Here is a 26496-nt window from a genome sequence, read left to right as displayed (position 1 = left end):
GTTACCTCACTCAGGATGATCTTTTCTAGTACCATCCATTTGCCTGGAATCTTCATGATTTCTTTTTTTAAATAGCTGAGTAGTATTCCATTGTGTAAATGTGCCAGAGTTTCATCATTCATTCTTCGGTTTCAAAATTCTATTCAAGACCCAGTCTTTTCTCTGCCTGTAACTTGCTGGTTTGATGTGAGCTCAGCTCCAGTTGCCTACTTTTCTGCCTGCTACTGAAACTCTATTAAATTCTTTTATGAGTTGCCTTGGTCATGATGTTTTATCACAGCAGTAGAACAGTAACTAAGACAAGCTTCTGTGGTTTTTACCCTAATATATTATTAATTTTTATGAGATTGTAGTATGATGCAGTTTAGTAAGAGAACTAATTCAGAGATCAGGTAATTCCAAGAATAAACTTGGTGAAAGAGACAAAGACACTAAGATAAAGTGTTAAGTATGGAGGTCACATCTGACCTGAAGCTTGGCATCATCTAAGTCATTTGGTTTTGAGGGTCAGTCATGGTTAGTTCAATCAGAGTCAGCTTACGTGTGTGGAAAGAGAAAAAGATAAGAATACCAACTGTTAGCAGGGCATAATGGCATGAGTCTTTAGTCCCAACACTCAATGAAGTAGAGGCAGGCAAATTGCTGTGAGTTCGAGGCCAACCTATTCCACAAAGTGAGTTCAGGACAGCCAAGGCTACACAGAGAAACTCTTATCTCTACAAAAGAAAAAAAAAAAGAAAAGAAAAGAAAAGAAAAGTTGAAGTTGAAGATACACATCTAAAAACAAAACTTGCTGGGTTCTTCGATTTCAGAAATTTCTGACCTTTTTATTTGTAACTTAAGTTTTGTAGGGATAAAATAAAATAATACCACCTATTCCCTAAAATGTCTGTGGAAATAGAGATGTGTACTTTAATGACTGGCAACTATACTGAGATAACATTAATTCACATTGAGAACTGCCTATTGTTTAGTCCCAGGTAAACCCAATGGTATGAGGTTTTACTTGTTAGCAATTGGCTCTGAAAACATCTGTCACTGACAAACACCGTTTTTTTTTCCTATTAATGTTTCACTTACTACTAGACTTTATACATATACCATACTCACGGGAGAGAGAGTAGATTGGCATACAGTATCTCAAAATATTTGTTGCTTTTAGAATTTAACTTAAGTTAGAATCATTTTTACGTGCAAAAACAACATGTGTGTATGGTGAAATTAAAGCCTTAGCATTCTATGTGACTTTGAGTTGGGCAGCTGGTATATGACACCAAACATGTCCACTCCCACCTTCTAGAGAGTAACTTCCAAGTACAGGAAAGTTTACTTCAGTAGAAGAGGTAGAAAATAATTTTAGCAAAGAACAAGAACATCACAGGGTAGTTTTTTGTTGTTGTTGTTGTTGTTGTTTTGGACTCTTATGTCTTGTTCTAATGGGTAGAACAAACATTCCAGATGTTCTAGAACATTCCAGAACAATCAGCGCTTCCATTCGGCTCTTTCTTGTTTATAACTGGTGAATAATAAATGTTATGACCCAGAGTCTTTTATGAATAAGTGTCTAAGCGATAAGCTTTGGCTAATTCTCTGACTGGCTCATAACTTATTTTACAAGCTTGTTCTATGTGTGGCATGGGGCTGGTTACCTCTCCTCAGTGTCAAATATTCTTCCTCAGAGTCCGGAATGAATATCCAGCCTCTGATTCTATCCCAAAATTCATCTCTCTGCTGAACGTCCCACCTCATAATTCCTGCTCATCTAATAGACCATCAGCTTGTTTTTTTTTTTTTGTTTGTTTGTTTGTTTTTTGAATGGTGATACCTTAATACAGTACACAAGAGATTCTCTCTAGACCTGTAACTAATCTGAGTTAAATTTGTGTTCTGTATTTAACGGCTTGCTCCTGACATTTTATCTCCTGGGCACTAGAGTTTGGCCCCTTGCACTGAGAAGAACACTGTGGTAATGAAAGCTTCCAGGAAAGTAAACAGGAGGCATCAGACAAAGAAGAGACTGAAAATCAAACAAGATCTGTGGTCGCACAGCTTTGGCACAGCCTGGCTAGGCCCTACCTCCTGAGCAGACCCAAATGAGGAATTAAACATTCAGCAAGGAGCCTATGGGAAATATGTTACTTCCACCCAGACACTTTGACTTGCCCTGTCCTTTGTGACACATTCAGACATTAAGTGTATTTAGATTCCTTTTAACTCTTTGTAAGCTCAGTACCCTTTCCAATGTAGGTTATGCTATGTTCTAATTTAAGTTTTGAGACTTTTTTCTCTTAGTAAAGTAAGTAAAAGTCTTTGCAATAACTTTCCTTCCTTCATTTAATTTCAGTATATCTCCCTGCACACCAGTAAAGAATATTGGTGGTTCCTGATGTTTGAAGCAAGGAAACAGGAGGCCTAACTGTGAGCAGAGGACTTTTAGTTAGGTACAGAATGAGAGGGCATGCTGACAATCTTCTCTTAAAGAAGATTTGGAAAAGTTAAAACTAATTTGAATTTAAAAAAAAAATCTGCCATGTTTGCCAGTCATTAATCAACACTCTAAAAGGTTTTTCAAGTGAAAAGTTTTAATTTATTCTTTGCAAAGTATAAGATGAAATTATTATAAACATCCATTTTAAGGTGAGACATGCTTCAAATTTATATTGAGTTATTATTTTGGCATTCAGTCATATTCCTTCAGTGCCTTTGTCTAAAAATACCAACCTCAGTGCCTTTTCTAGGCCAGTCTTGATTGTAGCATCTGAGGGTTAGAATGTACACAAGAAATGAGCCTGCATCAGAGATGCATTTACTCCAGCAGAAAAAGTGCAAACTCATCGGACATGGTCTGGTAAGGGACTATGCTTGGGGTGGGACACATTGAACACAGAGGACATAGCACCTCAAGGAGGTCAGACAAGAGCAAACCATAAGGACAAATGTGAGTGAAGATGCCAGGGAAGCTCTTTACCTTGTAGTATAACAAATTTATTAATTAAAAATTTTTAAACATGATGGAAAAATAATTTGTATCTCATTTTATGTAGTGTAGTCAAGCAAATTCTCACGCTGTCACACGTAACCTGAAAAAGTTTGAAATCTCAGCTTCCACTGTGCCTTCAGTGTGTGCCCCACCATTCACAAGCATGCAGACAGGGAACAATAATATACTATAAGCAAAATGGAAGCCAGGTCCTCTTGGCTTTTTTTTTTTTTTTTTTTTTTTTTTTGCTTTTTTAAAAAATGATGAACATCGGTACAAAGTCCCAATTTATTTCTAATATCAGAGATCAGACCTCTACTCTTGCCTGATGTGTCTAAAACAAAAAGGGGGAACTGTAGAGAGCTGCGGAATGCTATGCCTTAAAGATGGAGCTGGTTTCCGCCTTCCACCTTCCCGATGGTGAGTGCTGTCTGTCACGAACAATTCCACATTTGGCTAAGGCCGAGGATCTGGCTTGCTTCCATGTATGTGGACCTATCTGCATTGCCCCCGTGGCATGCCTGGGTTGGCTACCCAGAGGCTATTTAAGCTGTGGGCTGGCTTTCCCCAGGGTCCGAGGATTGTTCAAGGTTCCTGAATAAACTGCATTGAAAAAAAAATTTTTTTATTAATTACACTTTATTCACTTTGTATCCCCACATAAGCCCTCCCCCTCTCCTCCAGATCCCCCCTTCCCCCCCTTTCTTCACGCATGCCTCTCCCCAAGTCCACTGATAAGGGAGGTCCTCTTCTACTTCCTTCTGATCTTAGTCTATCAGATCACATCAGGAGTGGCTGCATTGTCATTTTCTAAAATCTGTACATCTAAAGAAACTAATCAAGAGAGAGGACCCTGACTAAAATGCTCAATCCCCATCCTGAAAGGCAAAGAGGATGGACATCAGAAGAAGAAAACAGGAAACAACCTAGGAACCTGCCACAGAGGGCCTCTGAAAGACTCTGCCCTGCAGACTATTAAAGCAGATGCTGAGACTTAGCCAACTGTTGGGCAGAGTGCATGGAATCTTATATAAAAAGTGGGAAATAGTAAGAGCTGGAGAGAACGGGAACCCCACAAGGAGAGCAACAGAACCAGAAAATTTGAACACAGGGAACTTCCCAGAGACTCATACTCCAACCAAGGACTATTCATGGAGATAACCTAGAACCCCTGCACAGAAGTAGCCCATGGCAGTTCAGTTCCCAAGTGGTTACATAGTAATGGGAAGAGGGACTGCCTCTGACATGAACAGATTGGCCTGCTCTTTGATCATCTCCCCCTCTTGGCTTTTGATGATTCAGAAATGGGGACTTGGGAAGGAAGAGCGTTCAGGGCAGAAGTGTAAGAATGAGTTGTGACCTCTAACTCTGAGCTGTAGTTTAGAGCCTGTGTCCTACTGGAGATGTCATGACATGAGACAATCACCATTCAGGGCTGGGTAACACTGTTTGCCCATCCTTTGTTTATCTTCATAATATTATATAACCAATTGGAAATAACATTTACACAATATATAAATATTACATTCAACTTCTCTTTTAATTACACAACAGTTTAAAACAAAGATTAGTTTGGAAAAAATCTGAAAGTCACAGTATTATACATATTGTTTAAAACAAAAGCAGTTTTAGATTTCAAACAAATGGCCAATCAAAAACTCAGAATAAACTGTTTGCTGAATCGGAAATTGTTTTCTACAGAGCTACTCTTTAGAATTCTGGTATTTACAAGAAAAACTAGTGAGTGTAAGGCCCCATAAACTCACACAAACTGAACCATCTAAATTGAACAGCATGACTGACTTACCCTAGAGTAGTTAAAATAATGGACTGCCAGGTAGCTATTTTCTTCCATGTTTCCCCTTTCAAAGTTTATTTAAAACTGTATATTCAGGAATAAAATATGAAAATTTAATGTCAAGATATATTGTAGAAAAGAAATTAATTCATGTACATTACCAAATGGAAGTCCTAGATGCTTAGGCCCTTTCTGGAAAAGGTTATTTGTAATGACCAAATTCGTCACTGTTTGGAATCTTGGAAAGGTCACAGAGAGAAGGTTTTCACTTGTTTTAAATAAAATTCTATATTTTAAAAATAAATATGCCTTTCTTCCATTTCATAGAAATATCAACGCTGTTTGCCCTATAATTTACTTTTTGCGCCTCTGACATTTACCCAGCTGACTGTCTTTGGAGAGCAATCTCTTGTCGGAGAAGGCTTTAGGTAAGAAAACTGTCAATTACAAATTGCTCTTGATGCATCCAAAGTGCAGTCGTTTCCAGACTTAAAGACCAAGCTCGTTAAGTGCTTCTCAGCCTCTACCTGTAAATGAAGTCTGCATGGGGCATCTGTTTCATTGCAGATCAGCTTGACTAACACAGTTGTGCCAGGAAAGGGACATGTCTTGTTTAAAGAATATTTATATTATATAACTAACGCTAGAGTGTTTTTCTAGAATTGATGAATGTTAACTCAGACCTGAAGTATTTAGAGGTTCTTAGAATTGCACACATACCTTTTTATCTCACAGGCTCTTTATTGAGCAATTAAGATCATGACTCACATGATGCACACAGATGAACACACAACTTGGATTGGCCCTGGAAATGACATTACTTTCAGCTCACAGGAATGAGCATGCCATGGCTAAACCCATGTCTGGCATTTCTTCTGACTATACTTTAGCACATACAGTATCACCAAAAGCTGCAGTCTGTAAAAGTAAATATTTTCTAAAAAGTGACTTGAAATGACTTCCCCAAATAAATGAAAGCCATTGGGCCAGTAACTCATTTCCCAGAAGGAATGCCTTTCCACTTGTAGCATGCAGCACTGTGAAATACATATTTATGGGTACTGAGTGGTATGGAGAAAATGCTTATAGACTTAGTGTCAAGTACATTCCCAGCTTTCAAAATTGTATAAGCTTGGGTTACCAGGATGCTTTCAGATAGTATTGGATATTTCATGACTGATGCTACAACTTTTGCTACAAAAAAATAAATTCACCTTTCAGTAAATGTCAGCGTTAGACTGAAAATGAATGAGATGCATTTACCGTTATATCCACACAGCAAACATCTCCAAAGAAAACAATCATATTCTGTTCCCTGGGTTATACCTCATGGTGAATTTAGAAAGCTGTATTGACATAATTGGATGATAATTTTTGTCTTAAATACATATCTCTTAGAACTTTCATGTTTCAACTTAGGATGAAATAAAATTTGATTCAATCATACTTTATTTTCTTATGGCTTACAAACATGCACACATGTTACTACATATGCTTGATATATATATATATATATATATACACACATATATAATGTGTAAATATATTATAAGCACATTCATTGCACAAAACATGCACCAGCAAATGCTGAAATTGTCCCTCCTTAATGCTTAATTTTTCTTCATCCTGTAAATATACTATTAGCAGTATTTTTAAAAAGAAATGTTCAGTTCCACCTGATTTGTCTTACCTTAAAGAACAGGAGTGTTATTTAAGTATAATATACAAATCACTGTTCATTTTCCGTTGTTGCTTTTAGGTACTGCTTGGTATCAAATCCAGGTATCATACACACACTAAGCAAGCACTCAAACACTAAAGGGCATCCCAGCCCAGAACTATTTTCATGACAATTGTAGGCATTCAAGTATACCTTTCCTAACCCTCATCTAAAAGTAAAACTGCATGTATTCTATTCTGTACTATACAAATGGAATACCATGAGATGCAATTTCCATGAAATCCCACATGTCTATATTTGTAAAAGTTATTATCCAATTGATTCAAGCAATAAACAAACAATACTAATACAGTATGAGAAACTGTATATTGGTAGTAAAGCTATGAAATTAGAGAGCACTCACGAATTTGAAAGGGAACTTGTGAGAGCACAGAATTATTGGGCTGGAGAAGAGACTCAGCCTGTAAAGAACTTGTCATTCCAGAGTGAGGACTGGACTTCAAATTCTCAACACTCATGTAAATACCAGACAGGTGCTACACCTGCCTGTAATTTCAGAGTTTGGGAGTCACAGAAAGAGGAACCCTGGTCTATAGCTAACCCAATCATTGTGCTCCAGGTTCAAGTCATATATATATATATATATATGGTAGACAGATCAACAAAGACACCTGATGTCAACACTAAGCTTGCACACACATGAACTCACATGCACACGTAAATATATATATGAGCATGCATGTAAGCACATGCACATCACACAAACACACACACACATGGCATGCTTAAAAATAGAAGTGTATGTCTCTTAAACTAAGTGCTAGAGTATTGTCAGAAGCCGCCAAGCAAGATGGCTGATACTGACACTGGCAACTATGGTGCCAGCCAGCACTAACCCCTTTGCTCAGCAAAGATTAATGAGAACCAACCTACCATCTGTGCATTCATGCTTCACATCACCAAATGTAATGTATGCATAGGCTGATGGAGTCAGGTCAAACTTCAGGCCTAGATATTAGTAATTTCTGCACACTTCCTTATTAGTCTGTTGGCTTCTCCTAGAAAAAAAAAAAGTGGAAAAAGCTCATTTTTCCATTTAGTTAGTAATTCCAGTTCAGTTTTTTTCAACAGCCGTTAAGTGCAACAAAATATTTGGACTGTGACTGAATAACTCAAAATCACAAAATAAAAAGTTGTCTTTAGAGGTGGTCACTTGATAATGTGATAGCCCACTGCAAGCTGAAGGTCATATAGCCTTTCTACGGACATAATTCTGACACACTCCTGCAATGGTGTGCAATGCAGTAACCAACCTTCACCATCTCTTCATTGCAGCTTGCTATATTCACAGTCTTTCCCTAGCATGGAGATTGTGCCAGTCAGAATGTTAAGCTGGAAATTTCAGCAAGGTTTACGTAAGCCATCACCAGTCATCCATTTATGGAAACAACGTGGAGAATTTTCATCTGTCTTGAGTCAGAATAAAACCAAGAAATCCAGGAACAATGCCAAATTTTCAAAAGAATGGTGTCACTGGGTCTCCTTCATTCAGAATCTGCCTAATCTGTTCAATAACTAAACTGTATGCCCTCAACAGCCTTTGACACAAAATTCAGGCACATTGATTAGAATTATTTTGTATCAATTGATGAGGAAATGCTTGAAATTATCCTTTTCACTCAAAGGTGAACAAGGAGTAAAACCCCCAGTTTCAATTAAAACCCCATTTAAGGAATAGGATTTACACAAGAGATGGATTTTCTAGGCTAATTTTCTCTTACAATAGTGTTTGCGCAAATTTTCTATGGTACAAACAAAGAGTGTGATTCTGAACACTGTCTCTAGTTGGACTATGTCAGGAAGCCCATTCACACATCCTGTACTCACCCAGTCAAGTGAGCAAATGGAGGAACCACTGGAGTTACATGATGAGAGAATTATCTTGAACTACATACTACATTAGGAAATGACACATTAGCATGTAACTTCTCTCTAGAGCAGTGTAATCACACTGATGATCTTCAAAAGGATGCTTCTGAGTCAGATTACACATCTTCCCCTCTAGTCTAGAACAATAAAGCCATCATCTTTCTTTCTTTTTGTTTATTTAGTTTTTATTAATTACATACAGTTTATTCACTTTGTATCACAGCTGTAGCCCTCTCTCCCCCTACTAATCCTATCCTCCCTCCCCCATTTCCTCCCATACCCCTCCACAAGTCCACTGATAGGGGAGGTCCTCCTCCTCTTCCTTCTGATCCTAGCCTATCAGGTCTGGAGATATGAATAGCCAGGTAGCTGCAGAGCATTCCCCTCTTCCATTGATTTGCACCCTCATGCAGAAACTTGTGCATCTCAGATAGTTCCTGTCCATAGGAACCTATTGTTCTAGAGATAATACTTCAGTCTGGGAATATTTGATGGACATAATAATGGTTCCTGAGTAGTGAGTCACACTCCCATGTAAAGAGGTGCTGCCAGCACATTTCAAGGTCTTTGCAATAGACAATTCCTCAAGTGTCTACCATGGTTGATCCCTGCAAGCTACCAACAGCAAGGTTTTTCCTCTCTGAAAAGCTGATCAGTAGGACAGTATAAATTTATTTTTGTCTCTTCCCAATACCAGCTTCCATGCTGATTTCTAAAGTACTTAAAATTTAAGTTAAAAATCTGAAGAATGTCTTTGTCTTTAATGTTTAATAAGGTCACTTCAGTAAGGACATGTGGCCTTACAAAATAGCAAAACAGAGCAATCAACAAAGGGCCCATATACAATGGTAGTTTTGTAATGGTCTATAGCCTGGTGTGTAGAATGCTGGAACACCTGGACCTTGGATTGTGCTCCCACACTGTCTAATGTTCAGAAACAAGCCATCTAGTCATGAATTTCCCAGAAAGTATATCCTCATTAAAAGGTTCATGAGTTTATCAAAGTAACTGTTTGAATCCTAATGTTTGAAACTCAAGTTGCAATTAGCAAACAGTTAATGTGCTACATTGTCCTCAAAACTAACACTGAACTTAGAGGAAAAGGGACTGAAGTTCACCTTTGGTCCATGAAATTATCTAAGATGCAAAGTAGAGATTGTGCATGCTTTGCCACATGTTAAATGATAAGACAATAGCCTCTCACTCCCATGAAGCATGAATTCCAAGGAACCTCCCTGTTGGGTGCCTAAAATACCACATAGGACCAAATCCTGTTTATAGTCCCCAAATAACATAATTTCATACTCATAATAAAATCAAATTTATAAAGGAAACACAATAAGAAATTTATAATAAAACAATATTATCATATGTTGTGGTAATTGTCCTCTTTCTCTCTCTGAATCTTGTCTGTCTGTCTCTCTCTCTGTATTCTTCTCTTTTGATGCTTTGAAGTGACACAGTGCTCTCCCATAGTGATGAGTGAAACGAGCTCTGCACACCTCGTTTCACCACAAGTGAGGCAACTCCTCCACCATCTACTGGGTAAGTGAGACAGCTGGTGGGTGTCCACAAAATGGTCAGTCTGCAGATGCATGGCCAATGGACAACTCCTGGGACTTGCAGAGGGAGCAGAACTGTGCCAGAGTCTATCAGCACACTCAGAACTGTGCATAGTTTCCACTTAGCAGTTCTTTAAACTCTGGAATTCATTCAGGGCTTGAACTGAAACCATAAAAAACAAAGCATGAGCAAAAGACGCTAACTGAGGCTTATCATTGCGGACATTAGTTTGTGATTGCTTATCTCAGCTTTTTTTGCCAGTAGTTGTGAATGTGAGATTTCTATATTATTTGAACTAGCAACTGTTTCTTACCTCTCATTTTTGTTCATGTCTGACCCAACTTCTAAACATGGGGAAATGTGTCCATAGCTGCCAGAAATGGCAGTGGCATTGTAGTAGGTGTTTGAAAAATGAATCCAATATTGTGGAGACAATGGGTAATTACAGAAAATTTAGTTCCTCAAGAAGAAAGATTGCCAGAGGCAGGCAGAACAATCATGGTCTGTGGATAGGGTAGGCTGCCAGTGGCTCTGAGCTCTTAAATAAACTGGGACAGCAGGAATCAGGTAGAGCTGGGACTGAACAGAATGTAACTATACTCAGTACTGGAAGACTTCTTAAAACTAAGCAAGAATTCAATCAAGAAACAAACTTGCTCACAGACTGCAAACAGATGTTTGGCTGAGTGAGAAAAGAACAACATAAAGTATGTGAATGGTGCGTCACAGGGTGTGACTGAAAAGAGTGGCAAGTGTGTGGTGAAAGGCTTGCCATGAAGCGGGACTGAAGAGAGCAGTTAGTATGGATCCACACTAATTATTTTAACGGAAGCCACAGAAATGGGTAGATCTATTGAGATCATGACTGGCTGTTGCCTTTGATGGACGAAACTGCGCACTGGATACATGAGAGAACGAGTGAAGGCTGCAGAACTGAGCTCTGTCAGCACATAGAGGCTGGCTGGACGAGTCCAAAGATGCTTGCTCTTCAGAAACATGGGGGGCAGTGTTTGTGGCTCCCAATTTGTCTTTAATTACTTAATATAATTTCACTGATGTTTGTGTTAAAATATTTATTTCAAAATCAATGTGACAATTTTTAAGGGCCTTCTATAATCCCATCCTGTGATAGTGTGTTTTCTTTAATTAGTGGTGATTGTCATTCATTTTTTTTAATGAAAAGGCAATGATGTATTTTCAAGTTTGACTCGGAAGTGGCAATTAATACAGAGTGAACAATCTGTGTTAGTCATCCTGAACTAGACAAAATGTGGAACCTTAATGAGAGCTTTGCCATACTTTTGAATTTTCTTCCAGAGCAAAAATACACAGTGTTTCTTCCAAATTTTTCCCATCAGTGACTTTAATTAATGATTAGTGGTTAATGCTTATGGTTTTCAATTTTCTGTAATAATGACAGGTCACAAAGTAATGATAACTTTAAAGTGTGTTAAAATGAATCATTTAAAAACAACTTTTTAGATTATGTATGCTTGCCACTTTCAATAACTGGTTGTGGAGTACCCTGGGAAAGGCACTGAATGTTATTTTACTTATAACCATTTCTCTTTGTGTGAAGTATCAAAAAATGTAAAACCACAATCCTGAGGCCAGAACGAGCTTATCAATTCCAAAAATCCAGGGTTCAATATAGAGCAAAATGTAAATGATTAGTGTACAACCAAGTGACATTCCAATTTCAACTGAAACTAGAATAGCCAACTTTAATCAAAGGCAGTAATGAATGAGCTGAAGGACAGTGCACTGTATTTCTTAATCTAAAAGAAACAAATTGTCCTTGCTTGTTCAAATGCCAGATCAAACAGGTAAAAAATAATCAAGAACAAACTCGAATTGACTATAAATGTGTTATTCTAAGTTTCATATTTATCCTAGTTTTATTTTCTTTCAACTATAATTCAATTAAAGCTCTGCAATCCTTGAGCAGATTGTTCCTCTGCCTGGAATGTTCACTGTCTGTTAGTGCAGGAAGAAGTGGTGTGTCCCATGCATTCATTCCTACACCATGAAGCTGTGTTGATCTGCTGTTACATAACATTTTGTATAGATATTGTGATTTGTCTCACCTCCCAAAAATAAAGCAAAAGTTATAACAGTCTTAGAAAGAAACAGTTGTTGATTGGATAATCTATTGTATGACCATTTAGGGAGAACTGCCCTATACATGTGTAAAAAACAGCCCAGGCAGAAAGATGCAGGATGGGATGCTGAAGCTGTGTTTCAGCTGGCAGCTTGTGATGCCTTGTATTTAGCCCACCACAGTGGAAAGGGAGGACTAAGGGAGCATTAGCTAGAACTCTGGCTAGAGTAAATGGATTACTGAAGACAGGCGATACAAGAAGAAACACTGTACAATAGTCGTGGGACAGTTTGGGTGGAAACTTATTGAAGAAAGAGATTTATGAAGATATAGGAGACTTGAAGGAGAGCCTCAGAAGTTAAACACAGAATTGCTGCTTTGAAAGTATCTGCCCTGTTACTTCAGAGAAAAGAGAATGGAGATTCAAAATGACATGTCTAGCTCAGGGGAGAAAGGAGACAGAGATGAATGTGGCTTGTAAAGACCTCTAGGTGTAGTTGAGGATATCTGAGGAAAAGAATGTAAAATTAGAGAAGAGTGGTATTTGGGGTGAGAATTGCAGAGATTTATAATTATCAAGCTACAAACAACTTTAAGGAAAAAAAAATGGAGATGGGAAAAAAAGCCAGGGACATGTCATTTTAAGAAAGTAGTAGCAGAAAAACTTTTAATTGGACCATACTAACTATGAAATTCCACTGTATCTTAAAATGAAACATGTAATTCTTAATCTAGACCAGATTTATCAACATGAAGTTGTTGGCTTCACCCATAGAATGATGTCATGGCAAAATGATGATGGAAGACATGCTGAAAGAATTTAGCATGTAGGCACAGCATGAAGGTATCTCCAGTCATCTGGAGAAGTTGGCAGCACAGTGAGTCACAGCAGTTAGAGAACCAGCTCCAGGGCTTTCACAAAAGCTAGAAAGTAAATGTAAATTGCCAGCTGTGGACTCTTCCTTAGAAAAAGGACAAAGTTTTCAGGCCTGAGTTCTGGATTGCCAAGGACCATCTGGAGGCCTATCGCAAGATGACAATGACCACAGTCACATTAGAATTGTCATCACAGCCACAGGCAGCATCACTAAACAGCAAGGCCTTCAGCAAGGGTGCCAATATATGAGGAGTTCCAAACAGAGTGCAACATAGGACAATAAAAATTTTTGTTCTTAATAAAAATCACACAAAATAACCTCAAAGTTTCAAATGACTGCATGACTTCCAAACAGAGACCTGGAGTTGTTAATCAACTAAAGGAGAGTAGCAAGGTCAACAAGTGCTCCTCTATTTCATTTCTTTTCATGTCCAGATGGCACAGGAAATGGAAAATGCTGGGAATTAATTCCAAGGACTTCTAGATTTTGTCCTTAATCTGGATGTGAAGAGAGAAAGAATGAGATTCAAATTGCAAATCCTATCAGGAATCTGCGACTTTTGCTTTCTGGGGCAAATGCATCTGGAAAAAGAAATTGAAATCAAGATTAAAATGAGCCCTTGATAATTCTGAATTGACCACTTCTCCCAGGTCACAGAAGATGAATTGGGAAATGTGAGCTGTTCTCTCTTATCTTGCATACTTGAAGAACACCTCTTTAACTCAGGCGGGTTCCTGAGATCCTTGAAGCTCAATACTCTGCTTCCATCATGTGATCGTGGACGCAGACCCTGCTTATTCCATTAACTGTCATCAGATGTAGGTTCCCTTTAAACAGGCATTTAAATTGACCACAGAGGTTTATCTGTAAAATGTAATCTCTTTCCTTTCATAATCAATATATTGTTAATGAAAATACTGCACCACACTAAACTATGGAACACTACTTTCTGTATCATATTACTGAGCTGCCACATAAACACCCAAAGAGATAAACTCAACTTGGTTTTTTTTTTTTCATTTTGGGATCCATAGTCACATAATCTTTGTCTGTTTAGTAATTCAAAATAATGCAGCATTTTCTTTATTACACCTTTTTAAGAGAAGAAACTCTATGTCTTCAATCGTAAGGATTGCTTATTTATAAACAGAAGAAGCATTCAGTCCTAACGGTGCATAGGGCACACTGAAATGTGAGTGAAATTCCTTGACCTAGCAATCATATTTTATTACCCACTGGCTTGTGTTACAATGGTTGCTTCAGAAGATATGAACTCCCTAAATTGATCTTTAAAATTAAACTAAATTCTCTTAAAATATCCAACAGTTTGCACATTTTATGAATTCATTTTGATTTTATTTATTTAATTCTATTTCACTATATCCTACAGTAAGAAAAAAAAACTTTCTATTCAACAAAATTGAGTTTAAAATCTTCTGAAATTGCTTGTAAAAATGCCATCTTTAAAATTATCCTTCCAGATGAAAAAACACCAGTGGCAATCTTAATTTAATAATTATATAAACAAAGCCAATTAAGAGAGTGCTAGCAATCATTTTATTGCTTTACACAACACACAAATTTAATATATTGAAAACCAGAGTCTCAGTGAAGAAGCTCAATGAAGAAGCAGTTTGGATGTAAATGTGAGATCTTTCCTGAAGCCCCTGAGCCCTTCAAGTCCTGCCCAAAAAGCCAGGATTGGAAACTGTTCCACCTCCGGAGGCCTGAAGATAGAGAATGACACCAGAACTTGAAAAATATCCCTGTGGCCCTGGGTTAGCAGTGGAAAAACACGCAAACATACAAACAACAAATAAAACAACAACAAAAACCAGGATGCTGACATATCTTATAGCTTCATCAAGCCCCCGATGAGGTATCTCTGAGAGGCATGAGGAGAGAAACTGTACAACCTCATTAACAATGTCACAAACAAAAACTATTCCAAAATGATTAAGAAGCTGAACTGGATTTCCCGCTGGGCATGTTCATGTCTGAGTGGGCCAATCACAGAGAAAGTTCACATCTTCAGCATATGGGGTTGCTGTGGGAAGAAAACAATTACCATACCACGCTCTCCCAAAGCTGCTTTGGGCTACAAAAAACAGCATTAGTTGATGGAGACAGAGGCATTAAGATATAAACATACTGAGACTTCTTTGAAAATGCATTTGGTATAAAATAAAATGTTGAAATGTATTACGTAGTTTGCATTTTAAATATCCTGAAAGAAAACAGTCATTTGAAATGCCTTGAATATGAGAAGTTTCTTCCTTTGAAATAGTTGTCAGTTATTCCCACATTTGGCTCTATTTTGGCTTATAGACTTGAATTTCTTAGTAAAACTCAGAAGTCACTTGAATGACAAACAGATTATAATTTTTTTCTTATCAGAGAGAGGGGAGTTGAATTAGAGAAATGGCTTCCTATAGCAAATTAGGGGAAGCCTGTTTCTTTCTTTCTTTTTTTTTTTTTTCTTTTTAAAATATTTTGTGAGTGGTAGCACATGTGCATGTATGTGTGTTGGCATATGGGTGTCACAGGACAGAGTCTGAGAGTCAGTGCTCTCCTCCTTCCACACAGGCCCCGGGGACCAAACCCCGGTCCTTAGGCTTGGCAGGAAGTGCCTTTTCTCACTGATCCATCTCACCTGCCCAGCTTGCTTTTTCTAAAATGCCAAATGGTCTATGAATGATGTCAGCTGTTTACACACAGGATGCATGCTGTTACACACTCTCTATGTTATGTATGTGCTAGTATGTCTTAGATGTGTTTGCACAGCCAGCCTGTATGTTTGTGGAATGTGAGTCTGTGAGTTCAGCCTGGCGCAGATAAAAGCACTTTTGGCAACTGTGAGAATACAGAGCATGTGCATATATTCTCCATCACTGTTCCCTTGTTACATAGAGTCTACACCATTGTTATGCGCAGTGTGACAACTCTGTGTTTAGCCCCAACAGTTGATTAGGTCTGATTCTGCTGTGACTGTAAGTATATGGAAAGATGTGCAGAGGTGGCACATAGACTCTGGAATGATTTCCCATAGACACCAAAGGATGCCTGTGGACAACTGTGTTGGAGACCCTCATTTCTCAGGACAGGTGTGCAAAACTGACAATTTTACTCTCAGCGCTGGTGGTAACCCAAAGGATGCTGCTGAAAGTTTATGGCACACAAGCAGAGATCTTTGCTGTAGAAACCTGGGGTCTGTTGGTGATTTTGAGGCAAACATATTGAGTGGAATTGTGAAAGCAAAATTGCAAAGATCTAAGTAAACCTGTTTCCAGTTTTCACTCTTAAGTAGTGCCTGAGATAGCTCCTGTTTTAAAGAAGGGAAACAGCATGTATGTCCATGTCACAATGGTTTTGTTAAATGTCAAATGATGTCATTCACTTAGGCAATCATGTGATGATTGTTTATGAAAAGATGCAGTTTACTGAATATGCAGATTATCCAGAGAAGGGAAAGTGACCAGTGAGGGAAGTAGAAGGAAGGGAGTAAATTTGGAGTTTTTCTGGAGTGCTGATGAAGGATAGAAAAACAGAAGGTCAAGAAGGAATGCAGAAAGTGAGAGACAAATGTGGTGAAATTTATTGTCCATCCTTAAACAGTTGAGCAAAAAGAATAGAGAGCCTGCTGAAGAGGGAAATGGCATACAGCACGCAGAGGAGCATAGGCCATGGCTTCTAGAAACTCTGACAAAGGAGAAAGCAAAATATTGTTCTCCGGAGGGGAAGAAATAAGAAAACCAGGCGTTCTCAGCTGTGAAGATGGAGACAGAAGAAAAATGCTGTGAAGTTTACACCTAGTATTTTTGTAAATGGGAAAAATGAATGGGAAGAGATTAGAATATCAGCTCCAGCAAAGGTGCTGGGTTAGCAGGTGAAAGCACATGGTATTCTCTGTCATCTTTCTACCACTGTGGCAAAACACCTAAGGAAGGCAGCCTGAAGGGCAGAAGGTTTATCGTTGATGTTGGGGCACTCATGTTCTCAGAGGGGTCAGTCCGTGAGAGCTGGCCCCTAGTGACTTTGAGCTTGGGCCCGGCAGTGCTTCTTGGCAAGAAAGTAGTGGGGGAAATTCATCTCCTGGAAACCAAGAAGAAAGAGAAAGAAGCAGCTGCAAATCTAGTGCCAAGGAACCCCCGAGCTCCATGGCATCCCTTCTTTAAAATATTCTCAACATCTGGGAACTTTTCTTCAGTTGCAAACAATATTACAATTAGTATTTGGGGACCAAGTAATCAGATACATGAGACTATAGGAGGCATCCCTCACTGAAACCACAAAAGGCATAAAATTATTTTTACTGTTTGGAATTAATGTTTAAATTTATTTAATGAATATTCACATTTTACTAGAAAAAAACTTGCTGGTGTTATAATTTAGACTCAATATGGTGTAGTGGAAAGGGAAAGTAACTGGGGTTGGATATTGTATATTTTATTAGATTTTAACAAGAATGTTTTCTGACTTTCATGCATACACTAACCCAAAACTGTCAGTGATACAATGTACAACATGAAAATAAAGTTCCAGCATTTAAGGATTTTATTATTTAATTAAAGACTATAAGAAAATTATTAAATACCTAGTTAAACTAGATAGGTTATGGACAGATCTTAGAGTTTCCAATAACACAAAATAATATTTAGTGTAAATATGCTCCAAAAACCTTTTAGTAATATATAACCACATGTGTGAAATTAGAAGTGACACCCAGTGCATGCAGAAAATAGAGCCAAGCTAAGCTTTCTGTGTAAGGGAGCATTCACCAAGCGCATAGCACCTAGCTGGAAATGAGACAAATGGGAAACATGGCAGAGGAGATAAGATGACTAAGGACTCTGACATTTGAGCACCTGACTCCCACCTGAACACTTCAAGGCATCCTGCTCTCAAATAGGGTGTGACTCACAGGTGAGGCTTTGAAGTGTGACAGAAACATCATGATTGAGTCAGTCCAGTTGTTAAAGGCTGGTGAGGACATAGCACCTGTTCCCTTCTGGAAACCTATGCACCTTGAACTTCACAGTCCTCAAATCCTCAGACAGAAATCTCTGTGGCATATGCTGCTGAGTTGTAACACTTTGCAAGACTAGCTCACATGCAGTAATGCAGACCAGAATTTAAAAAGAATGAATTTTGAGGGCTATGCTACATTTGTCATGAGTAAAGCCAAGGCAACAAGACAGGGTGGAGCCATAGCCTCAGTGAGGATGCTGTAGCGTTTTCTTTTGAGGAGGGTTCTACTAATACTTCTCAGATTACAGTTTGGAGTAGAAATTTAATTTGAGTCAATCAGAACAAATTCTTGGATCAATATATAAATGATAAAGGAAACCTGGAGACTGTGCACTGAGAAGTGGCTGTGAGTTTACTAGGAGGTGGTGAGGAAGAGGATCCAAGGCTCCTCTGTGTGCAGCTGGTGTCTGAGGATCTGGTACCTGAACACACAAAAAGAATGAGCCCAGGGATAGTCAAAGATACTAGCTTGAGTGTGACTTCCTCACGGTGTTAAGTACAGAGCATTCAATATAACCCATTTTCACTGGGTTGTTGGTTACATGGCACTCAGTCCTGAAGAACTGAGCTTAGCAGTAAATGGCTGTCAGGCTGTCATGTGAATGTTTGATGCGGTGAGATTCCAGATGAACCACGCCAAGATTACCAGGAATTACCTCAAAATCCCTGGAACCAAGCCGGAGGCCTGTTAAGTCTGACTTTATCACAAGTTAGTACCTGCAAGATGCTAACATATGCTGAAGTGTGATAATCGCTGACAGAGATGGATGAGGGATGGGCCACTCGGGACAGGGCGGAATGACTGCTGTGTAGGTTTTAGATGGTGTGGATACTAACAAAGAATTCAGGTCTCTAGGGAGGTTTAGAAGGAGCTTAGGAAAAAATACACACACACAAAAACAACAGAAAAATCACCAGAAAAAACAAGGTTACACTGCTTCAGATTTACACACTGCAAGTTAATGTTTATAAAACACTATGAATATGGGAATATTTGCCTCTTCTCTCAAATGCAAGGCCATGAGATTCAGAGAGTGGCTGTTTCACCCCTGAGTCTCCAAGGTGTGGCATAGGAAAAATGCACTCTTTGTATGTCTAAGTCTCCAGAATGATCAAATCTGTTATTTGTCATAAATGACAAGGGATCATTCCAAATGGAGTTCCTCTGAAGGAAGAGATATATTTCAAGAAATCTGTAGTGTTTTCTGTTAAAGATCCTAAGTGAACGGTATGTTCTGACTTCACCTTTTGTTCATGCGCATTCCCAGATGCTACGGTTACTATAGATATTTACATTTATTTCAACACGTGTATACTCATATGATAGATCATAATAGCATTTTGAACATGCTGAAATGTCATGCTGCTGATACTCAGTGGAAAAAGGAGTCTATCAGCAGTCTGCACTCTTTAATAGTGGTTTGTGTTTGCTCTGATTGCTCTGTTGTAGGCACCCAGGATAGAGAGAGTGTGGCAGCTCCTCAGGTAGACATGACATGAATGCACATAGCCTGGAATCCTATATTTTAAAAAACTCATTGTAGGATTCAATTTTTAAAGGATAAAAAAGCAGCAGAAAGGAGAAATATAAGATGGCTCTGCAGATTTTCTTTCTGACAATGTATTGCTGTGCCCCCTTTTATTTTTGATTTGGCTATTTGGTGCTGTTTTACCACTACTAATTTAAAACTTTCTCACGTCTTTCTGCCACTCACTGAACGCTTGATTTTTATTTATGTCCATAAAATTTACTGTATAATAAGGAAACAAATAGAAAAGGGTTATAAAATTATTGCAAGAAACATTCCAGATAGCACAAAGAAAGGCCTCCCTTGAAGGGAAGGAGTATTCATGTAAATGATCCAGTCCTGTGACTTAGTATTTCATTCAAAAAATGATTCTTTCCCCTTCAGGTGGCAAGTCACATCTGCATTTAAATAGAAAAATGAATCCCAATTGAGATTTCAGTTCCTGGAATCAACAAGAAAGCAATCAGGTATTGGCTGGAGTGTGCCTTGGTATCATACTGCCAAGCAGAGCTGAGGATATGCACCTACGTTAACTCATGAGATTGATTCTGCCGATGAAGATTCTCATGTGACTTTAATGTCCTCTTATTGGGACATGAAAAAAAAAGCAATGTCAGAAAATAGCACTCATGATGAACCTTTCAAAATGCTTTTCTCAGCAGATATGTGCTTTGTTATGATTTTTTCACACATCTACATGCTGTGTTTTGATCACACCATTTATTCTTCTTGTCCCCAGTCTCACTTCATTGATTCTCTTCCTCTTCCCAGGCAGCGCCCCTTCTGCTTCACTTGTTTCCTGCATGTGAACCATCCAGTGGCACTGAGTTCTTTACAGGAGCATGTACAACTTTCTGGGGCTACACCACTGAAGAAAACGCCCCTTCTTCCCATCAGTAGCTGCACATAAATTCTCAGGGAGTGTGGGGATCTCAGGAACCCATTCCTCTTCCTCGATAGAAGGGATGTTGGTCAGATCATATGCGGGCAGACATGGCTGCTGTGAGTTCAAGACTTCAAAGGCCGTGTTGTGGTGATGTCAGTGTTCCACAGCACCTGTTCCCTTGCTCTGGCTCTTGTGTTCTTTCTGGGCCTGATTCCATGACATTCCCTGCACCATGTCTGCAGAGTAAACAGTTATTAATTTTCTGTGCTTTCAACAGTTATGAGTCTCTGCAGTTAATGCTGATGGCTACCAATAATGAGTGAATGAAAAAAATTTTATAAAGTATTTCTAACCAAAGCTGAGAGCAAAACTGTCCTATGTCACAAACAGTTGTTTAAAGAGGAATTTGTCAGTCACATTATGTCTGTTTGGCAAAACTTCAACTTTCCCAGTTTTCTGTTTGACTTCCCTGAGCATGGACAAGTGATAGAATTTACAGTACCAAATGTAAATTCTTTCCTATGGATGGAGCCTCAGATCTCATTAGATAGAGTCAGGTGTTCCCGAAACAGACTTTCCATTATCTCACAAGTGGGCTTCTCTGACTGAAACGTTGGTACTTCAGACATAGTTCTACCACTCAGTGGCTATTGATAGTTCTCCACAACATGTCAAGTTCTGACCCAAAGAGGACTTAACAGCAGAGAGGAGACTTTCAGCCTGTTCTAGCTTGATAACTCCATGTTCTTCAGTCACAACACATGGCATCCTCAGGGCCATGGACTTGTCAAGTGTTTTGATGTACAGTCAGGAGTGGTGCTGGACTATATTTCTCTGGAGGCCTCAATAACCTCCTTGGCCAGAGGGAGGCATTTCAGAATATTATTTTTCATAACACTGATCACTGAAAGATCTCTAGAAACATAAAATAACAGACGCCTTTGAAAGTCCACAGTTAGGCAGGGTGTTTTCGTCTGCACCATACAGTGTGCTTACCTGACTTTCTACCAGCTGTCAATCACCTAAGAAATTGCCTACAACATGAAATAGCATTGTGAAGCCACACAGGGGTCGGGCTGCTGGTTGGCTTTTCACTACCCCAGCACTCAATGTGGTACATCAATATTGAAGTTTTGCTCATAATCTACACACATACACACACACACATACATTCACTCACTCACTCACTCTCTCTCACACACAACCGTGCTTTCAAGAGTGCATCCTGTCAGGAATGCTGACTCCTCTGATCTCTGTTTGGCTAGAAGCTCATGAAGGAACACCAGCCCAGCACCTTCCTTGCAAAAACAATCTGTAAATGACGCTCAGCTTTTTCATAAAAATCAGCAGTGCCATAGGGTGTTATTTACCCAACCTAGACTGCAGAGAGACACAGGTCACACGAGACTTGAATATTCAGTCTGAAAGCAGCAATAAACACACCTTTCCTGGTGCCCTGGTTCCTGCTGCCTTTTCTATGTTACCCTTAGCAAATGGCAACTTTCTTGGTCTTTTCTCTTCTTCTTCAGGAAGCATGACGACACCACCTCAGTGCTTAATGAGTTGCAAATAAGACTCAGTGCTTGACATGCAGCAGGCTTTGTGATCTGGCAATATGGGTTGCTGCAACAAGTCTCCTTCCTAGAGAGAATTTAAGAATTTCTTCTTACCTCCGGCTTTCAAAAGATTTGCATATTTGAAATATCTATTTAAAATATTCAATTCCCTCATCTATGGGTATTAGCTGTTTCTAGCCACGGCTTAAACACTTAATTCATATCAGTTTCCAACATTGATTTTTCTTGACTGTCACAGAACCTAAATTAAATTCTATAAAATGCACAGTGCCATCAAATGTCTGCTATCACAAATGCAAAACACACCTAGTGTATCTTCAATGGTAGTCTTTGCTAGAAGGACTGCACTAGTTTGTGACTCAACAAAATACATTTTCTCAAAATTTGACATATAACAAATGCTAATAAGAACATTATTAAAGTATTTTCTATATAAAACATGCATTGTATTCAGGCAATAAGAGCAGGCCTATCCTTATGCCTTTAAAAAAAATGCCAATTGCTGTTTGCTACAGAGATCATCACCAAAGCAAGGGACTGAATAATTAGCCAATTGATCACTTTGCTACATTAATGTGGAAGTGGGAAGAATATGTTCTTGTACCTCGGCTGAATGACATCTGCATCAAATCCTCCTCCACGTCTCTGTGAGAACGTGAGCTCATGTTAAAGTGCCTCATTTACAAGGAAAAATAGCTGCCTGCCAAAAAAGAGCAATGCAACATAATTACTCTTAGCTTGGAAGCCTACTATTATTTTATTCAATGACATTCCCAAATGGGGCTGGAAGAATTTGACATGAAATATTTTTTGTTAGAAAAAGCATCTTTCTGCTTATTTATAATGTAGACATGGAACAAAAATATGAATGGTGGAAATGAGCTCCCTTTTAACAGTTACAAACCGCTTTCCATGCAAACCCCATAGATTTTATCCCTTTGGTTCTATTTTTGGGCCAGAGTACACACAATATCCCAAATGGTTTTCTAGAATGAAAGGAGAATCCAGAAACATAGATGTTTTCTTCTAGAGCACAGAGGCCATCCATGACAGTAGATACAAGATAGAACACCATGATGGACCTCACTTAATAGACAAAGCAGTTGATATTTGGAAGGTTCTAGACCAAGGAATGACTCAGCATCTACAGAGAGACATTATCAGTGTAAAATGACAGTAAATACATAAATAATATGCTCAGCACAAGGCTCCTTTTATGTCTCCCTTGAGTCATTTGACTGTCAACCTATATGGATACAGTACCTGTTCGGGGTATCATGCCTGAAAGTAGAAATTTCAGATTAGAAAGGCTTTACTTAGAACAATTGGCTTGATTTTCTCAAGCCTTGTTTGGTTTTTTTATTTGTTTGTGGGTTTTTTGCCCTAATAATAGAATAACACTGTATTAATTTTGAGTTGCAAACCAGTATGATATCATGTATTTCCTTGAACACTGTGTGTCAATCATTTTTGTCCAGCATGTTATTTGGTCTTGGGGCAATGTGGTACAAGGAACACCCTGGCACTTGCCAATGCACGTATCAATGCAGGTATCACATAAGGATGGGCACTCATGAAAATCGCTCACCACAGTAGGTCAAAAGCTGGCTGTGAGTCATTGAAACAAAATCAGCAATTGTTTGTCCAGAGTTGACAGTTTATACTGCTGCAGAGCTGATGTAGAAACACAAGATCCGAATGGGTTGAGAACACTGGGATATTATTTCCTTGTGCTAATATTTCAGAAGAAACATGCTACAGAAACAGAAACCTACTCATCAAAGATTACCTAGAAATTGTTGGGGTCAGATTGTCTAAGCAATCTAAATATAGGTATTCAGACTCACTGTGCTATACTGATGATTGCAAGGAAAATGTAAAGGGGGAGAGGGTTGAACAAACAGCAATAAGAAACCCTGTTTATGGGACCAATATAGCCAACATACAAACTTAATGTGGGTACAAATATTTCTGTCCAGGGAGTCTTGCTTAAAGAAAGCACACAGAAAAATTGTAGTAGTTATTGGATAGTTTAAAAGCATACAGATTGAGGTATCCCCCCTAAAGTAAAAATGAAACAGTGAAAAGAAAGCATCAACTACTATCTAACTCACAGCAATCCTAGCTGCTCAAAACCATTGTCACCTGAGACACCATTATCACTGTCCTCATAGTGATCACCTTCCTGTGGCCAGTAGGATTGCCACTGTAGCAATGACATTTCCCCGAATGTGGAATGGTCTGTGGCAGTCCTTCTAATTTCCATTGCCATTTTTGTAGGCAGATTTTAAAAATAAATTTTACAAGTTATACAATGACTCAAAATAATTTACTCTCGTATTTCAGACTGTGTAACACACTGGATGCAGGTGTAATGTCTGGAGACCTGCCATGAACAAAAATTATACTCCTTGCCTAGATCAGGGAGAAATCTATAGATCTCAAGATTAGAATGAATCTAAGTATAATTTTCCAAATAAAAGGTTACACAAGACAACGGTTGTTAAAATGTGTTACTCACAAGCATACTTAAGTTATGTGAATGTCTTCTGTGATGCCACTCTGCTGGCTGCACACACATTAGAACCCATAGGGAGACTGTACAAAGAGACTCAAGGAGCTCAGACTCCAATGACCCCTTCTAAATGTTCACACTGTAACAGAAAACTCCAATTAAAACTTTAGTAGTGTAAAGGGAAAATATTCAATAATGTTATCAAATAAAAAAGCAAGTGAGTAACATGAGTGGCACACAGGTTTTTTGTATCTTTCTTTCTTTGTTTCTATTTTTCTCACACACAGGGACATATTTATAAAATGTCATCACTGTGCTAGCAACAGCTTTCTAAGAGGAACACTGGTGCATCTATGTTTGTGGATTATGCTGTCGGCCACAGATGCTGTCCTGAGTTTGCCTTCAGAAATCCCCTTACCTCAATTAATTTCTACATCACTGTCTGAACCATTGTTCATCTTGAATCCTAGTTTCTGGAATCTCCCATAATACATTTGTCTTTTAACAAGCATGTACATGAATGTGTGGAGTGAGTGTCTGTCTCTCTTTTTAACTCCCATCCACAAACCAATGATGCCCAGCACACCCTGTCCTCACTCTGACTCAGTTTGTTTACAGATACTTGAGGATGTAAGCTGGGTTTGTGGGCAGAGCATCCCCAAACAATTCAATTTTCTCAATCTCTACCTCACATTCCTTCCCAGTTTCTCCTTCTGAAGTCACTCCTCTACTCACAGAGTTTGTTTAGTCTAAATCACAATGATCATTCTACATTCTACCCATTCCATCTGCAAGCTTCATGGTTCCAGCTCCTAACACTGACAGTCCACCCTGATGACTTCTATGTCTAGCCCAATGACTAGCATACCACACAGCAGTCACTGCAGCTGTCCCTAGCCTTTGATTTATTCATCCATCACCAATTTTGCAAGCTACAGCAAGGATCATCTGTCCACACCCTGCTTAAGTATCCCCTGACCTGCCATAATCTCTTATTACAAAGAAGATATCCCAACGCTTCATCATGCTCTTACAAGCACCACTCTGTTCACTCATGTTCCCACGAGATCTCAGAACATTCCCCTGTACCAGCCAATCTTGGCCTTCACCTCTTCTCTGCTTTTAACACTGTCTTTTCCAGTTCAAGACTGGAACCAGGTGAAATTAAAAGGAGAGAGCCGACTCCACAAGGTTTTCCTCCGACCTCTGCACTCATCACTTAAGCCATGGAGACATGCATGTGTACACACACAAACAGACACACACACACACAAACACACACCCCACATGAAATCAGATGAACTAACTAAATACATATAATTTTAAAACTTAAATTGTTTTTAAAAGTTATAAAAATATAAAATATTGTAGATATTAAGGGTAATATATTTTGTGGCCTGAATACAATTAACAAGCTTCACAGCGCAAGAATTGACTTAACTTTATTATTATTTTTTCTTCTCAATGCAGTTTATTCAGGACCCTTGAACAATCTTCTGACCCTGGGGAAAGCCAGCCCACAGCTTAAATAGCCTCTGGGTAGCCAACCCAGGCGTGCCACAGGGGCAATGCAGATAGGTCCACATACATGGAAGCAAGCCAGATCCTCAGCCTTAGCCAAATGTGGAGTTGTTTGTGACAGAGAGCACTCACCATCGGGAAGGTGGAAGGCGGAAACCAGCTCCATCTTTAAGGCGCGGCATTACGCAGCTCTCTACAGTTCCCCCTTTTTGTTTTAGATGCATCAGGCAAGAGTAGAGGTCTGATCTCTGATATTAGAAATAAATTGGGACTTTGTACCGATGTTCATTTAGGTGTCATCCACCCAAAGAGCATCAGACCCGTCTGATACCTTTTTCTCAGAGGCGGGACCTGGGGCATCAACCCGTATGTAATCAGACATGCTCTTCTCTGAGTCCAAAGAGGCTGACCCTGAGTGCAGTGCTTAGCCTCGCATCCTGAGCGTAACATTTTAGCTCCCATGCTTGGGGAGACTGTCCTGCTTCAATGGCTGTAAAGGCCTGAATTATC

General features: G+C 38.9%; 2 long non-coding RNA genes across 6 annotated transcripts in view; both read right to left on the bottom strand.

The window, feature by feature from the left end:
* Positions 1–3377: 3377 nt before the first annotated feature.
* The window catches only part of LOC132656862 (uncharacterized), a 185240-nt gene continuing 162121 nt past the window's right edge, over positions 3378–26496 (bottom strand). For 4 of the 5 annotated variants that reach the window (XR_009594634.1, XR_009594639.1, XR_009594635.1 and 1 more), the window contains 2 exons: positions 7393–7517; positions 3378–3583 (listed from right to left, as the gene is read on the bottom strand). This is a non-coding gene — a long non-coding RNA (uncharacterized LOC132656862). Of the gene's footprint in view, positions 3584–4787; positions 4863–7392; positions 7518–26496 lie in introns of all 5 variants that reach the window. The other variant, XR_009594636.1, reaches the window with a different exon arrangement.
* LOC132657032 (uncharacterized) lies at positions 21822–24596 on the bottom strand. The gene is made up of 3 exons (XR_009594876.1): positions 24472–24596; positions 22555–22650; positions 21822–22014 (listed from the first exon to the last, which is right to left on the bottom strand). It is a non-coding gene; the product is annotated as an uncharacterized LOC132657032 (long non-coding RNA).

Source organism: Meriones unguiculatus, chromosome 10 (genome assembly GCF_030254825.1).
Source record: "Meriones unguiculatus strain TT.TT164.6M chromosome 10, Bangor_MerUng_6.1, whole genome shotgun sequence".
In the NCBI taxonomy this organism is placed as follows: Eukaryota; Metazoa; Chordata; class Mammalia; order Rodentia; family Muridae; genus Meriones; species Meriones unguiculatus.
The sequence above is the reverse complement of the archived record's forward strand: the minus strand, read 5'-3'. Positions and strand labels throughout refer to the sequence as shown.